An 18,096-nucleotide genomic window follows, 5' to 3' on the forward strand; every position below is an offset into this window, starting at 1 on the left:
AGTGCTGACAAGGAGTTTGAGCAAGTGAAAGTCTCGTGTATTGCTGGTGGGAATGCAAGATGGTATGGTCATTCTGGCAATTTCTTACAAGTTAAACATCACTTAGCAATCCCATTGCTAGCTATTTATCCCAAAGAAATTAAAAATTTATTTTCAAACAGAAACTTCCACACAAATGCCTCAAATATCATTATTCAAAATCACCCCAAATGGGAAACAATCTCAAAATACTTGAATGTGTGCTAAATTCATGCAGTGGGGTACTACTCGGCAACAATAAGTAATATCCTACTGATACATACAACATAAATGAATCTTAAATGTGTTAAGCTAATTGAACGAAACCAGTGTTGAATACTATATTGAATACTTTATGATTTCATCTATGTGATACTCCGATGAAAGCAAAACTATAGGTTCAGAGACCAGATCAGTAATTGCTAGGGTTTGGTAGGCATGGAATTAGGACTACTGAGGGACAGTACTAGGATATAATTCAGGATGTTAGAATTATGCTGAGTTCATTTGTATGCTGGTTTCAAGAATCTATGTATGTACTGAGGTCCATAGAATTTTAAACAAACAAACAAAAAATTTTACTGCGAGTAAAACTTTTAAAATCAGATAAATTTGAAATGGCAATAACCACTTATAGCTTCCAATTTTGTAAGTCAGGAATTTGGCGGGGTTCAGCTAGGATGATCCTTTTGCTCTATACAGTGCCAGGCATGGGGCTGAAGAACCCAAGACAGTCTGAGTCTTGATGCTGGCTGTCAACGAAGATATCTTGGTTTTTCTTTATAGGGCATCTCTTCCTACATATTCTCAGGAGATCTCTCTCTGCAGGTGTCTTCTTTCTTCAGCAAGAAACTTGAACCTCTTTACATAGCAACATGATTCTAAAAACAAAATTGGAGGCTATGACACCACTTAAGACCTGGTTTCAGAAGTTCCAGAATGTTGGGTCCATTGCATTGTATTAGTACAGTCTAGTCCAGATTTAGAGGAGAAAAAAATGGCCTCCACCACTCGATGGGAGGAGCAGCAAAGTCTAATTCCAAAAGGGCATGGACACGAGGAGGTATGATTTATGGGAGGGGAGAGTCGTGGGAGGACTATGACTATTTTAAGCAGAAGGGACAGCATATGCAAAGGCTCTGAAAAAGCTAAAATCCGAGGAAACTAAATGAAGGTCACTGGCTAATGATGAATGAAAAGAAGTTTCAAGAGGAATGAGGCTGGAGGAAAAAGTAGAACAAGGTCATATGGCACATGAAGTCTACTGTTAAGTGAGTTTGATTTATTCTAATTACAGTGGGAAACCAATGAAGGACTTCAAGCAGGAAAGATCTGATATGATTTGTCTTTTCCAAATGTGTCTACTGACTCCTGAGTGAATTCCAATATTCATTCATTAGCCACCTAAATTTAAACACTATTCAAAGTTACTTCAAATGTGGAATTTGAATTTTAAAACACATTGCATTATAATTTAATGTGAAAAATTCAAATCACATGTCTTATTTACATTTATTTAATGCACATTTTAGGGACCAAGGTATGTCAGTCATTCTGGTTTAAAAGGCAAATGAACAGAGTAATTGCTAGATATAATCTTTTGGAGACTAGTGAGACCAAGGAAAAAATTTGAATGTCCTTGAGTAATGTGAGCTTCCCCCAACCCCCACAAGTCAAGTTTCCAAACCATTTACAACACTATTGATTGCCTTGAAAACTGGAAGCAGAACAAGTCTACCTTCTGAGATGGGGTAGTGATAAGCCATAAAAGATATGCTGTGTGGAGCTGTACTTTTACCTTTAAGTGCATACATAGGGAAGAGATTGAAGAAGGATGACAGATGAAATACAGACATACCAGGTTTTCAGCAGGTTGGCTCTGTGTGAATGGCCATGTGTAATCTGTGTGGGTACAAAAGTAGGACTAAATATACGAGAGGAAAGTATGTAATTAATGAGAATCATGCCTGAGAATGTGTTACACAAATGTGTTATTCTTTAAGAAATCAAAATCAGCATAGTTTGCTAAGCATTTATTGTGTGCTGAGCATTGTCATAAACTCTGAAGCATAGAAAAGAAATATTAGTATAGTATGATAGAGAAGAAATATAGAGTAGGGAGTCAGGAGATGGGAGATCTCTGCTGTTGACTTGGTATGGAAAATTGAGCAAGTTACTTATCCTCAGTGGCTGTCTGCTTTCTGCTCATACAGATTGCTTCCAGCTATGATATTCCATAAGCCTTCCATTCCATAAGAGATACTTCCTACCATTGAGTTGAGAAGCAAGACTTAGACCAATGAAACTGAGGGAACAGATTTCAATTCACTTCAATTCTACTAATGTTTATTATAATAGGGTGGATTAAAATATTCTGAGGCTCACTTTCAGTCTTACTTTTATTGACTGAACTAGTAGGATGGTTGTACTTTCCACTACAAATTAAAACTGCAAATTCCACTTTAAAAAGATCTTTTTTTAGACAACTATCATATGATCTCCCTGATATGAGGAAGTGGTGATGCAACATGGAGGCTTAAGTGGGTAGAAGAAGAATAAATGAAACAAGATGGGATTGGGAGGGAGACAAACCATAAGTGACTCTTAATCTCACAAAACAAACTGAGGGTTGCCGAGGGGAGGGGGTTTGGGAGAAGGGGTTGGGATTATGGACATTGGGGAGGGCATGTGATTTGGTGAGTGCTGTGAAGTGTGTAAACCTGGTGATTCACAGACCTGTACCCCTGGGGATAAAAATATATGTTTATAAAAAATAAAAAAAGTATTAAAAAAAAAAAAAGATCTTTTTTGGTGATGGCATGGCTAGGGAAAAGGATCTTTGTATGGCAATTGCGATAGAATTCTGCCTGCAGATACCATTACCACATTACTCTTTCAGGGGAAAGTAAGCTTGAAACATTTTGCTTATTTAGAGGATAATTGCTTACTAAAGATGAATGAAATACAATGAGAAGTTGAGTAAAGAAGAAAATCAATTAACATCTCTCCTCCGCTATAACCGTCACCAGAACCTTCAGGGTTAAAAATAAAGAAATTCCCTTATTTCTGTGCGTTTTCTCTCATATTTTTCATAGCTTCTCTTGTTGCCACAATAGAATATGAAGTGGTGTATGTTTCAAATCTCCTTTGAATGTTTTTTTCAATGGCTGGTAGATTTCCTTGTTTATCCTATTTTGCAATTTGTATCTGCTCTTATTGCAGCCTCAGTGGCCCTGGTGCTAACTTCAGGTTTGCAAATGTTCTTTCCATACTTGTGAATAAAGACATGAAGATGGAGTTCACCAGCCAACCAAAATTTAAGTATATTAACTATGTCCTTGGAAAAATGTAAGGAATTGGCCAAGTGTAATGAGTAAGACAGACATGATGGTTGCCCTTACAGATCTTACAGTCTAATGAGGAAGACAAAGAAAAGTAATTATGAATATGATGAGAGTAACAAAAACAAAGAATTAAGATTTGTTCAACAGAAGGACCTAGAATTAATTGATCATGATCTGAGGACAATGAAAAAACCAGTCACATTAGAGTAGAGACCTGTCATCTAATAAAGAATTTGGTCCCTGGAAGGTAACCTCTAAATCCCTGGAATTTCCTGAGGGATGAGTGCCTTTGTTATTTGTAGTGGAACCCAGTTCTATGCCGGAGTTTATGCTAAGGAGATGACTCAGGGTGGGGCTAGCTAATCTGGGAGGACCAACCATGTGATAGAGAGCACTGAGGCTTGACACATGTGGTATCAGCCTGACCTTTGGGGAGGGGAGGAGTACTGGAAATTGAACCCAGTCACATGGCTAATGATTCGGTCAGTGGTACCTATACAATGAAACCCCAACAAAAGCTACAGACACCTGGGGCTTGAGTAAGCTTCCTGGTTGGTGATACACATCGATGTGCTGGGAGAGTGACAGGTCCTGAGGAAATGGAAGCTTTGCATTTGGGACCCTCCTAGACTCCACCCTATGTGTCTTTTCAGTTGGTTGGTACTAATTTGCATCTTATAGGTGAAACCATAATCATACGTCTAGTCCTTTCCTAAGTTCTATGAGTCATACTAGTGAATTATTAAACCTGAGAGGGTAGTGGGAACACCCAAGCTTGTAGCCAGTTGGTCAGAAGTGCAGGTAGCCTGAGAACTCCAGAGTTTATGACTGGAGTCTGAAATGGGAGGAGTCTTGTAGAGGACTGTGCCCTCCACCTGTGAAATTTGACCTATCTCTGGCTAGTTAGTGTCAGAATTGCATTATAAGAGCAATAATGGGAAACTCAATTGGATTGACAAAATTGAGGCAGATTATGGAAGATTTAGATATTAGGCATAGATATTAGACTTGGAAAGGGAAGATGATATGATAAAATAACAAAAGCTTAGATTTATTAAGTGCTTGCAATGCATCAGGAACACTTGTAAGCATTTTTAGGTATCTTCTCATTACATTTTACCACCTTCTATCCTATGATGTGGGAAGCATTGTTAATTATTTCATAGATGAGTACTAAAAAACAAAACAGAACCCTGAAAATAACAACAAACACTGGACTCTGCTAATCTGAGAGTTGCCATGCATGTGCTGTTGACCTCAGAAAAACCATAACTTCACATGAACTCAGTATCCTTATCAGCCCTTCCACCTCTAGGATTTTAATATTCCAGATGGTGCTGTCTGAAAAATTATAGATTATTTAAGTAGTCTCTAGGGAAAACTTTAATCTTGGACCTCATTTGTATTTTCAATAAATATTTAGTTAAAACTTTTTTTTTCCAAGATGTTATTTATTTGAGAGAGAGAGACATTGAGAGAATGAGTGGGAGGAGGGCCAGAGGGAGAAGCAGACTCTCTGTAGAGCAAGGAGCCAGATAGGGGACTTGATCCCAGATCCCTGGGATCATGTCCTGAGCCAAAGGCAGACGCTTAACTGACAGAGCAACCCATGCACCCTTCATTGGGTATTTACTGAACATTTGCCATGTGCCAAAAGCTAGGCAATGTGTAGGAGATACAGAGGTAAGCAAAATGGGTATGGTTCCTTCCCTCTAAGAGCTAATAGTCATTCCCTCAATACTTGTAGTATTAGGGGAATTCCTTTTTTATTTCAAATGAGATTACTTTTAAATGAGCAATATGAAGGAAAGTAGATGGATTAGAAGAAAGGCAGCATATCCCATGGAGGTAAAGGAGATTGGGAATGAGCTTTGCCTTGCTGTTAAGAAAATGGAAGTTTGAATGGAAATGGAATGTTATGGATGGACCCCTCCTCCCCCCTGGGCTGGAACCTTTGTCTCTTGAAATTTAAGGTAATGGATATTGTAGCCCATCTGAATTTCCCCCACTCTTGATTCTCATAACTTCTGGAGTTTCTTCAGAATGTGGTGTATTTTATTGTGTTCCTATGTAATATGAAGAATTATCTATTAAAGTTACATTTTCAACATAAAAAAAGTATCTTAAAAAGCATCTTTTTAATTTAATTTGATGTTTTTTCAGTGTTCCAAGATTCATTGTTTATGCACCACACCCAGTGCTCCATGCAATACATGCCCTCCTTAATACCCACCACCAGGCTCACCCAACCCCACACCCTCCTCATCTCCAAAACCCTAAGTTTTTTTCTCAGAGTTCACAGTCGTGAGAAATCATTTTTAACATTAGATAGTGATCTTGGGGAGCACACCCCAACAGTAGTGTGTGGGTGTGGATTTTGTACATGAGTGACAAAGGAAGCATGGCATTATTCTCTCTACATATTTACTCTCACCCGACTATATGAGGAACAATACACCAGTTTCACAGCCTAGAGCAAGAAGAGACTTTCAGATCTGGAGTAGAGAATTCAAGCAGAGGAGTAGGTGAGACTGACTGGGCAGGGCGAAATTAAACATGCATAAAGACTATACCCTGTTTCAAAGCTTCCAGAACCATTTGGAGGTACTTTTTGAGCATATAAATTCTATCATGGACTTTTAAATTCAGAATTTCTAGAGGAAGAGACTTAGGAATAGGGCTTTTGTGATGATTCTGATGTTCTGCTGGATTTGAGAGCCACTGGTTTACCTTACTGGCATATAATGATGACTCTCAAAGACTCAAAGAGACCTGTCATCAATAATGACCACTTTACTTTGCTCTCCTGATATTTTTCTTCTGAATGGAACAGTTTGGTTTCTAAAGCTACTGATTTATGGATACTGCTTTCTCCCTTCTTCCATCTGTGAATTTTTATTCTCAGTTTCTTTTGTAGGCATCTGAAGTTAAGAAGATGTGTTTTGCATTTTTTTGTGGTGGGGTCATTTCTGCCTTGTATAGGAGTTGTAGATTGGGTACTTTTGGTGAGAATCTCAAGGATGGGGCAGAAGGTAGATTTTAGCCATCAAAATGATTTGAACTAACCAAATCAACAATAAATCACAAACTCCAGATTTTTGTTTAAAGGGGAGGAGACCAAGGCAGTGGATGTGCAAATTAACCAGGCCACGACTTGCTGGCTCTGGTTCATTTTGTAAACAAAAGCAGGCCTGAATTCAATCAAACATTACTTGTTAAAGTAAACTAGCAAAAAGCTGGTGAAAATTAAAGTAGAACAGAAGATGGTTTCAATAATTTCATTCTCTGGCTTTTAGCTTAAAAAAATCTACCCACCATTCCATTCTATAGGGCTTGTCCTTTCTTTCAAGATGCTTTCATGAAAATTAAAGAGCATTTTAATTATGCACATATTGAGAAATGCTACCTGTGGTATTGGGTAAATTGCTTTAGGAACACAATTCTGAATACTATCATTTTGTCATTTTGACAGTATTTTTGTAGGCTTTTAGAGACTTTTAAAGTGACAGAAATGGGACCCAATAGGTTGGCTAGCTGAGAGACTAAATTGTTTGATAAATACCATGTGTCTGGTATGCTATACTTGTTTGAAGTGACACCGAGAGATTAGTTGTTTCTAGACATTTTTTTGGTTAAATCTTTAATGTATACATTTTTTGGTTAGATCTTTGTGTTTCCCCTCAAAACTGAACAAGCCTAAGAGGTTGTGCTCGGTGGGCCATTGCTTTTGCCTGAGGTGAAATTTTCCGCTGAGGTGACATGTCTTTCTCAAAGCCGGGCGGTAGGAATACCATCAGGATCCCTGCATAAAGGGAAGTTCTAATTATTAAGCCTAGACTTACAAGCTTCAGTAGGAATTTTCTTTGCACGTAGAACTGTCATTTTGGGGGTTGTGCTGGGGCAGGGATCCAGAAGATCATTTCTAAGAGTTTGGGGACTAGTTGTACCTGTCTAGCTGTCTACCTAGGCCAAAAGTAATCCCGAGTCATTGCCTGAAATTCTCTCCACCTGTGAGCTTGTGTTATTTTCCAGTAACTGAAAGAGGTGTTGATCCATTTCAGACCTAGTTTGTCAATGATGAAGTTCAACCCACCACAGAAGGACTCAGGGGAACTGCATTGTGGGCTCTAGATCTGTAATTTATGTTTTCCCTGAGCTTCTCTCTGTTTTCTCTACATTGCTGACAGTGACGTAGACATCATATGTGTTTAGCCCAAAAGATAATGCACAGTACCTTACAAGAGAGCAGAACAAATGTAGGTAAGAATATCCTATTGGTGCATAACAACTCCTGGTGAAACAGTAACAATATTCCCCTGCTCTGAAATCAGATCCAGGAGGTAGACATTGTGATGATGGCCTCTCTGAGGACCACTCTCTATCATTAAAGCAAGGTAAAGAACTTGGTCGTTCCCCTACTTAGGTTCATCAGTTGATTGTAGAATATTCAACTTGGGGTAGATACAGAAAAGCATGCTCCCTGCCCGGCCCACTCAGAGCTATTAAGTCCTAGAAGAGGATTCATTTAATGCTTAATGATGATTTGAATCTAAAATAATTACCAATTAATCTTCTTTAAATGCCTTTATTGTGGGTCCTCTTAAGAGACAGTACTCTGGATGAAATGACCTCTTAAAATGCCTTCTTATTCTTTGGTCTCATGATGATTTATTTCAATGACATCACAGGGTGGAAACCGTTTTCTCCTGAAACCTTTAAATATCAGCTATGGGAGGAGTTTTATCATTGCTCTGAGAGTTGATGATTCTATTTTGAGAAATACTAAATTCTTATTGTCCATCCTGGTACCCATTTAGGGCACTGGCCCAACAAGCAGTTACAAAAGTAGCTGGGATCTAAGAAGGTCCTTGGGGGAAAAGGTTCTGGCTCATATTCTAATAGACCAAGGAAATAAGAACCAGTTTCCCAGCTCCCCTACCTTGGTGCCTGCCCTCCTGGGGTGATCGGGAATGTTTGTACCGTCTTACATCTCAGCTTTTACTCTCTTGTGTTTATTCCATTGCTGAAAGACTCAGAACATCACTTTTCTAGTACACATTGTTTGTCTGAAAATACACCTGGAGACTTGCCCAATTTGGAAATGACTTAAATTACAAAAAAAGCACAGCTGTCTTTAACAGCTCTAGGAGTTCATGCAATGAGCCTACAATTTATTGAGTAGGATTAGATGCTTATTGCCTATGACACTTTAAATACCATTACATTGAAGTTTATACAAGAAAGTCCAAGTTTAAAACTGGAATCTTAGCAATAACAGCTGGGCCATTTGTTTATGTGATAGGCAGGAAAGAATGACTTCTGTAATCTTCGTATTTGGCTTCAGGATTCTGCTCAGGAGAAAAAAAAAAAAAGATGGGGAGGGGGGAAGAGAGCAGCTAATTTCAAATTGTCAAGCTGAGCTGAACACTGCTGGCTAATTTGTCCCTCATGTTAAGACCTCTGCCAAGGTTCCTCTTGTATCCTCTTGCTCTCTCACACCTGACAAACCAGCACTTGAAATACTGTAGCCCACCTCTCTGACAGCAAGGGGTATGTCCCTAGTTCGCTAGTTCCCTTGCAGCTCTCTCCCCCAGGCAGCTCACATTCCGCATTTTGTTTCTAGCATGAAAGACTTTGTTTTAAATCATAATAGCAACCAGGCTGTAATCACATTAGAGCGCACATGGAGAACTTGCAAACAGTCATGTGTTTTGGATTTGACATTCTGATTTATGGTTGTGTGCTCCAGTTACACAGCTGCAATCTCATTTTCCGACAAAGATGTTTTCTATTTTTCTATTACTTTGCTTCACCCTGTCTTTATGTTGGGGAAAATGAAAGCCACCAGGTGAAGTCATAACATAAGTACAAATGTTTTCGTGTTTGAGTTGGAGAGCGTAATAAATGGTGTATACCGGCATTTTCAAACACAGCTTGTTATGTTTGAATAAAAGTGTAAAGGGAATTGCTTGCTTAAGGTAATCGCAAATTAAAGAGGTACGTGGAAATTTGTTTGTGAAACCCAGAATTGTCTTACAAACTTCTATCTCTTTTACCTGATATCAATTTCCTAGGAGGGAAATGGATGGTAATGTTCCATTTTAGATATTTAGGTGAACTGAGCTCCCTACTTAGTATGTTCATTTCACAAAATTCTAATAAGTTCAGGATTGGGAACCTCTAAAGATACGTCTGCCAAGCTGTACACTGTGCAGCCTAGAGATGTAAAGTGACTTGCCCAAAGTCACAGAGTCTAGCTTAGACTAGAACTCAATTTTTTTCTGTCCCATTCCAGCACATTTTTACCTTTTCACTTAAATACAAGGTGAACAGCAGTTCGTGTGGCAAACCAACCACCACCACAAAGAATATTCCAAGTAAGAATTTCGTGAACCTATGAAAAAGTAATTCCTTTCACTTTTTTATTTTTAGTTCATGTTTAAATTTTTTTTTCCCATTGCTGTTAAGTGTGGTGAAAATTCAGACTGATACCTGGTTCCCTGATACATGACACAATATTCTATCTTGGTTTCAGATTTGGGGTACGTTATTGGCAAAGAACATAACAATCTTGAACTCAGATGTGTTAAGGCTGAACACATTTCAATTCTTTACAATGTCTGAGCAATTCCAAATGTGGTTTTGGCAATTCAATAAATCTTGATAAAAGGATAAAAAGTATTTATATAAGAAAATTCAGAAGATACATACTATGAAGGCAGGCATGGGTGTAAACAGTCAGATTGACTTAGAAATCTCTATAAAGGAGTGGAAAGAACATTAAGGTCTATTATCTCAATCATTGTTTTGGTGTCCATTTTCCTCTTGCATAAATTGTCTTTCCTTTGTGAGAAGATTTTAGATTCTATGGTCATTAGGTCTCCATGGTCTTCTCATAGAGGAGAAAATCCGTATACATAGCAATTAAATATGACATTTCTTAGTAAGATTTTCTAAATTGCAAATAATGGTCAAAAATTTCCTCTCGTCCAGGGACTGACTGGAAGAAGAATGAGGGACTAACAACTTTGTTTGTTATTTTTAGCTGAATGCTCATGAACAGATGCTGTATTAAAGTTTCAGGTTCTCATACCTATCTAGGACTAACACTTAGCAGGGGTAGTAGACATTTTTTGGTGCCAATACTGGTCTAGCCCAGCCTCTTTTCTTCTCCTTTCCTGCCACCGGCACCAAAATTTTCCTTTTAAGGAAGTTATTTCCACCCTGTTCTCATCTATGAGAATTATCATCCTACCCTGAGCCCAAAGGATAAGCTGATTCCTTAAGCCAGTCACCTTATCTTATCTGCTCCTCTGTGACTGGGATAGTATGTGGTCAGGCATGTGACAATGTGGGCCAAAGAGATTGAGTCCGAGGACTTCTGTGGATGTTATCATTCAGTGTGCTGTGATGAGAATGTGAGTCCTAGGACTTAGCAAGATTTTTTTGTTTTTATTTTTTAAATCTCAAGGGGGAAATCCTAGAGTTTTCTAGGGAAGCTAACATTGAGGAAGGCAGAATGGAGGAACAGGGAAAAACACCACTGAATGTGGTCATGGAGGATGCCTCGATCAGGTGGAGGCTGGTGGCAGGGGAAGTGAAAGGATTCACTCAAGCCAGGCCAAAGGAGATAGTAGTTGATTGGATATACCTCAAGGAAGCAGTGGACATGACAGCAAAGCAGACACTGCCAAGAGGTGGGGTGGGGTGGGGTGGGGTGGTATGGGAACATATGGAATTCTCTTTTTTTGGGTACCTGTGCTGGGTTGCAACTAGCCTACTGGTCAGCTAGACCTTATTCATAAGCTAGAGCTTATGAATATTTTGAGGTGTGTCACCTAAAGGACCTGTTTGTATTCAGCCAGTGGTCACTGTGGGCACATGTTGCTCAGGTTACTGTGGCTCAAGTTGGTTGCCTAGAAGGGCAAATCCAAAGTACTATTTCTATAGTCTGTGCATTTTTCAGGGAATGTCGGTGTGTGATCTCCAAAAGCATGAGGCACTGGCAATGGTGCGAACTCTAGTAATCACACCATAGTTGTAAGGGAAACAATTTCCTTTTCTACAGGTAACTTACCAAATACAAAGTTTGTATCAATAAACTCTTACAAATAATAGAACTCTTTCGTTTGAATCAGTTTTATCAGAAAATGGGAACTATTTGTATACATAAAATTTGTGGGTCCTTGAGAGGCATTGTGTGTTTCACTGTTTTTTCTTTTAGTATCATAAAATGATTTAGTTTCCTTGATCCATGACCTAAAGGGTGTATATGGGCAATTTAGGGCATGATGTGTGTTCATATACCCCGATTTACCACTGTTCTTAGGGAGTTTCCTAATCCCCATCATCTCAAGTCATTCACATTTACTAAATGAGACAGAGTCCTCTGTGAGTCACGTGATGGTAGATGTGGCATGTTTACACCACCCCAGGCGCACATGTGCTTGTATGGTGCCTCAAGCAGAGGGGATTTTCCCAGAGGCTAATGAAGCTTAAGGCTGAGGACTGTACACTTAACATGTCACTTCTAAGGATCTTGGCCGTGGGTGGGGGACTCTCGCAATTTTTACTTGTAACCTTTCATTCATTTTCCTAGGGAGGACTTTCCAAAATGATAAGTGTCAGTCTCACAAAAATAAGGAATATCTTCATTTCTTTGTTTCTTTTGAGGAGTAGGAACAAAGGGAGACCAAAATCCATTTTGGCATGAGCCCCCACGCACAGTGACCTTTATAGGAATAGGGAATTAAAGCTATTCCCCTCTCCTGGGATTCAGAGGACATACCAGTCAGAAGCTGTGCCTTCTGCTCATGTTAGTGAGAGACAGAGGATTGTGGTGCTCTGCAGCCATACCTGGTTAATAGGCAAAGCGGTGGGCAATGCTGTGTTGTGATATGTGTCAGCTTGACTAGGGTAAGGAAAACCCACAGAACTGGTCAAACATTATGTCTCAGTGTGTTTATGAGGGTGTTTCGGGGTGAGATTGATCAGCATTTCGGTCTGTATGCTGACTAAAGAAGTGTACCAATGAAGAGGGGTGTCATCTAATACGTGAGGCCCTGAGTAGAATAAAGAGAGGGGAAGGGAGAATTTATTCTCTGCTTGAGCTGACACATACATCTTCTCCTGCCCTAAGACCTTGGTGCTCCTGGTTCCAGGACCTTCAGGATCAGACTAGGACTTAATACCATGGGTTCCTTTGGTTCTCAGGCCTTTGGGTTTAGACTGAAATGATACCATTGGCTTTCCTGGACTTCTAGCAGAATTGTGGCCTTTTCAGACTTCTGAATCATGTAAGCCAATCACTCATAATAAATCTCCTTTCTATATATCTATATATAGGCTTTTGGTTTAATTCTCTGGAGACCCCTGCTTAATATTCATGTAGATGAAGAGAGTAAAGACTTCTGTAATTTGTCCTTGGTCCTGGGATAGGAGAATGACAACACAGAGCAGGTGTAGCATACATGCCCCAGGATATTGTGAAGAGGACCCATGGAAACAGGAAGAAACTGAGCGCTACCATGGCAAACAAATTTCTGTTTCCAACAGGCTACTTAAGCATCTGTGTCAGTCTTTTGTGAAAGGGAATTGGCAGTTAGAATTGGAACCTCTGCACATCCTTTGGAAACTACAGCTTGATGCTAACCATATAGTGTCTGTATAATAAGCTAACCATATAATATAGTTTTCTACCATACAAAACATGTAGTAGAATGTAATTGCCATTGCACAGCACAAGTCATTTATGTAAAACACTTCTGCAATGAACACAAGCTCATTTAAATTACATTCAGACAATACAAGTAAAGGAAGAGTCTCTTGGCTGTCCCCCATCTCCCTATACTTACTGTGCCAATTTCAGTCATCACCCTAGGAGGGGGAACCCATGTCACCAGTTTGCGATATGTTCCTGTGTGTCGATATGTTCCTCCGTGTCTTTTTACACATAAAAAAGGCATAAAAGAAGAAGACAATAAAGGGATATAATTACATTTTTAAAAGATTTGCATTTGCAACTGCAATTAAATGTACATATCATCTTACTGACTTTCGGGATCAGCTTTCAAAAAAGAAAGAGTCTCGGGGTGCCTGGGCGGCTCAGTGGGTTAAGCCTCCGCCTTCCGCTCAGGTCATGAGCCCAGGGTCCTGGGATTGAGCCCCGCATCGGGCTCTCTGCTCCGCAGGGAGCCTGCTTTCCCCTCTCCCTCTGCCTGCCTCTCTGCCTACTTGTGATCTCTCTCTCTCCCTCTCTCTCTCTCTCTGTCAAATAAATAAATAAAATCTTTAAAAAAAGAAAGAAAGAGTCTCCTACAATAAGGCACAGCAACTTTTGCTTTTAAACTCAGGAATATATATTAAAGGTCCTTCATATCTGTCTATATAATGCATCTCATAATTAATTACTGCATAATGCCCTGTAGCATGACCATGTCGATATTTGTTTACACCTTCCCTTATTGATAGAATTTTTGTTATTACAGTCAATGATGCAATGAATATTTTTGTGCATTTTTCTCTATATTTGTATGTGCATTTCTTTGAGGAAGATACAAAATGGTAGAATGACTGGGTCAGTGAATTCTTACACTTCACATTTCAATGGAAGCTATCATTGTTCTCCAAGACCCTTATTCTAGATTATGCTCCCACCATATGTGGGGGTGCTCAGCTCCCCATCTCAAATAATACACAATATTACTCCTTTTAATTTTTTGCAATTTGATGAGTATAAAAAGTTTTCTAATTATTGGGTCATTCAATTTTTAAAAAAGATTTTATTTACTTATTTAGAGAGAGCTTGTGAGTATGGGGAGGGGCTGAGGGAAAGAATCCCAAGCAGACTCTGCACACTGAGTGCAGAGCCTGATGCAGGGCTTGATCCCACAACTCTGAGATCATGAGCAAGAGTCAGACGCTCAACTGAGCCACCCAGGCGCCCCAAGGATCATTTAATTTTTATGTCAATATTTTGTTATCTTTGTCAATTCCTCATTAAAGAACAATCCTAAATATTTTTGTATTTACAGATTGTCTATTATAGGTAAGATTCTGGAACCCAAAGTTGTCAAAACAAGGTAAGCAGCCCTTTCGAAATGCAGACATGGAAACTTGTAATTTTGGCTAGTTGAGTTGTGTATTATGTTTACCTCAGAGATGATTTCTGCTTTAATGTTCCAAGGGAAGACAGCAAACATCTTCACAAAGTAACCTTAAGTACATCTAGTAGACCTAAGTAAAGTAAGCTTACTTTTATAAACATTTACTCTGCAACTATTATATTCACAGCTCTCTGCTAGGACTAAAAAGATAAACGAGATATGATATTTACCAAGTATTTTATAGTCTAATAATGAACACAGACAGGCTAAAAAATAAATGTAATGCAAGGAATATGTTGCTAAGGGTCAAATGACATTTAAACTGGGTGCTCCAGAAACTTTAAGAAGGGAATTCTAATTGAGGTATTCGGACTGGCTTCAGAGCTGGTGTGTGGGTAAGACCTTGAACCCGTAGACTTCACGTGACAGGGAATAGAGACGAACAGTCAAAGCTGAGAGAAAAAGGAGAAGAGCACAAAGGTGAGGCTGTACATCATCTGCTAAGGCCTAGTATCTGTGTGTGTACGTGTGCGTGTGCGTGCGTGTGTGCACGCACACATTAAGGATGGGATTTGGGAATTAATGTGGGAGATAAGCCTGGAAAGTTATTTGGGCCCAGAATGGATGTTAATCTATAGGGCAGTAATTTTCAAAAGGCAGATCAACTACACCTGGACAAGTTAGCCTGCTCATTTAAAATGCACATTCCCACACTCACTCCAACTGGATTAAAATATCGGGGATTTGGGGGCCTAGGGGGTCTTCATTTTCAACAATAGCCCATAAAGCCTTGGTTTTTGTGTTTTTGTTTTTGTTTTAAGTGCATTAAATTTGAAAATAACTCTTTCAGACAAGAGTGAGCCTTTGAAAAACTTTGACTTCTTCTAGGAGGGGTCTAAGGAAATCAACCACTTAGAGAACATCCTGCAGGTGGTGAAGGGAAGGGAAGTGACCCTGGGAAAAAAAATCCTACTGACTAGTGCCCTTGGGACATACTGTCTTTGGGATTGCTCTAATATCAGGATGTATGTGGTCAGAGCAGCCCAGGTCAAAAGCAGAGATGCATTTAGGATCATTTAAGACCAATATTAGCCTTAATGCTCTTTGAAAGAGGCATAATTACGAATGTAAAAGTCAGGTTACCTCTGATTAGTGAGAAACAGAGTGAAGGGTGAATCCATTAGGAGCTACTTGTAAGACATTCACACTTTAAGAACATTGCTTTGATGATTTTGAAGGCACTGCAGTGGAGGAGAAAGGCAGCTGAACCAGTTCCTACTTCAAAGACCTATTACAGTGTTTATCTTTTTAGGGCAATACCCTTAATTGTTTTGAGTGGCACTAAAAGGCTCTTTTAATTTGAATATGAATGACATGGCCATTTGCAGGTAAATTTTGGCTGACCATAAGTTTAACTCCATACTAAGATTCAACTACGATTTTTTAGATTGTTAGCATTTGCCTGGACGTATTTTCATGTGCACAATTCCATATGCTTGTATACACTTTCCAATTATATTACAGATGCTGGTCCTTACCACGGTGAACTATTTGGGAGAGAGATCTTTATCACTTATTCGGAAATGAGACAAAGGACAAAGGTTATGTGTTTTCCTTCATTCAGTACTGGAAACCAGGTTTTCCAAATTCTCATCAGGAGTCTTTAAACACCTTGAAGACGATTAAAATATGACGGCAATGCACTGTGATGGATAAGGAAGTCGTTCACTGTCCCCTGCAGATATAAACACCCCGGAGAAATACAACAGTCTGAGACATGGGAAGAGAGCCACACACAAAGGATTTTGAGAATCTTAACTGTGAGGAGGTAGTTATAGTTCAACAGAAAGAAACAAATTCCTCGACAACTGGAAGATTCTTTCTGCAGATAGATATTTGAGTTGGATCTTTGGCTGCTACAGTAAAACCCCGAAGCAGAAGACGCTCTTCCAAAATCCTCTTCCATAGGGATATCATCTCATGAAGGGAAGGACTGCATAAAATGGGCTTGGGGTTTTTGACTGCACCACGTCCAAGTTGTAATAAAAGGAATTAGGAAACTTAACAACATGCATGTGTACCTACCACCTTCAGGCTCTATGCTATTTATACACTCGGGAATTAGAAAGACAGATAGGATCTAATAGATGTAAACTTTCAGAAGTTACCAAAACTTATGAAGTTTTCTCATTGCTGGTGCTGCCAGAGTTTCCATTAGCACACAGTACAACAGCTTTCAAAATAAGAAAGAGATACGGGGTATAAGAACCATGGCGACAGTCACTAGAAATGGTATATGTAGCCAGAGCAATCTATAAGAAACATGCTATGTTGTTTTCAGCACTCCAACCCTAAAACCTTAGTATTTTCCGTTATTGCCTTCAGCACCATGAAACTTAAAAAATATTCTTGGGTCTTCCTTTGAAGCCTTCTCTCAGTATTCATGTAGACATCTCTTTGGGCTGTATGCTTATAAATGAAATAGGAACATTGCCTTGATGAAACTGCATGGGAGACATCCAAGAAATATCTGCAATAGGAAATAATTTGATGATTCAACATGTTGGCACTCTTTCTTCTGAACCAGGACTGGGCTGGCTTTAGTGTCAGGGGCCACTGTTGGAAGGTTTGGCTTTCAACTGAGCTGTAACATGGAGTCTTAATCTGTCCTGGTCAGTAAAAAGTCCAGCAACTTTTTCTACCCACTTAGAGATCTTCAATCACTTGGCCAAAATCCAATTTGGGTAACCTACAAACCCAGAATTCCCTAGTAATTTCACTTGGATGACACATTACATTTTCTGTTCTCTTTGCCTCCCCCCCCCCCAAATTTGCATCACATTACATGCTATTAAACATGTTCTACTACCAAGTTGGCTGAGGCAGTAGGTAGCACGATAACTGTGCTTTGTACTCACTGGCTCCCTTCGGAAGCCAAGTTTATAAACCACTTGTTTATTTGACAAGAATGCAAAAGGAGTCTTTCATTTCTTCCTTCCCCATTTTCTACCTTTGAGTAGCATTTGTCCGAAAGAATTCCACAGGTAATAAATGGATTTGTGTGAAAGGTTGTTCATAACAACAACTTGATGTTTTCAGTTCAAAAATATTTTTGTTAGTCTTGGGGTGCCTGGGTGGCCCAACTCTTGATTTGGGCTCAGGTATCATCTCAGGGTCCTGAGATTGAGTTGAAGGTTAGGTTCCATGCTGAGCTGGGAGTCTGCTTCTCTTCACCTCCCTCTGCCTCTCTCCACCTCCCTCTGCCTCTCTCCCTACTTGCACATGCATGTGTGCTTTCTCTCTCTTTCTCAAATAAGTAAATAAATCTTAATTTTTTTTTATTCCTCTCTATGTTGCTGTAACAGAGAACTTAAAACTGGAGCATATGATTGTATAGGTCAGCTCTAGTTTGCCTTGTAGATATCTATGTCTAGAAAAAGCCTTGAAAATCAATAATATTAATCTCTTAAGTACTCCCCCTGAAGATTTCAGTGCATATGTAAACATATTGGACTTGTTTGCTTTCCTTATGTCCAGCATCCTTAATCCACAGCACCATCTTGAATTTTGATGAAGATAGGTAGAGAAGTTTAAGGAAGGTCCCTAAAGCAACTCTAAAGCAAATGTGC

General features: G+C 39.3%; 1 long non-coding RNA gene across 1 annotated transcript; it reads left to right on the forward strand.

The window, feature by feature from the left end:
* The first annotated feature begins 1,009 nt into the window (after positions 1-1,009).
* On the forward strand, positions 1,010-16,510 carry LOC131835357 (uncharacterized). The gene is made up of 3 exons (XR_009355148.1): positions 1,010-1,081; positions 14,396-14,443; positions 15,992-16,510. It is a non-coding gene; the product is annotated as an uncharacterized LOC131835357 (long non-coding RNA).
* Positions 16,511-18,096: the final 1,586 nt, after the last annotated feature.

This window comes from Mustela lutreola, chromosome 7, assembly GCF_030435805.1.
Source record: "Mustela lutreola isolate mMusLut2 chromosome 7, mMusLut2.pri, whole genome shotgun sequence".
Classification (NCBI taxonomy): domain Eukaryota; kingdom Metazoa; phylum Chordata; class Mammalia; order Carnivora; family Mustelidae; genus Mustela; species Mustela lutreola.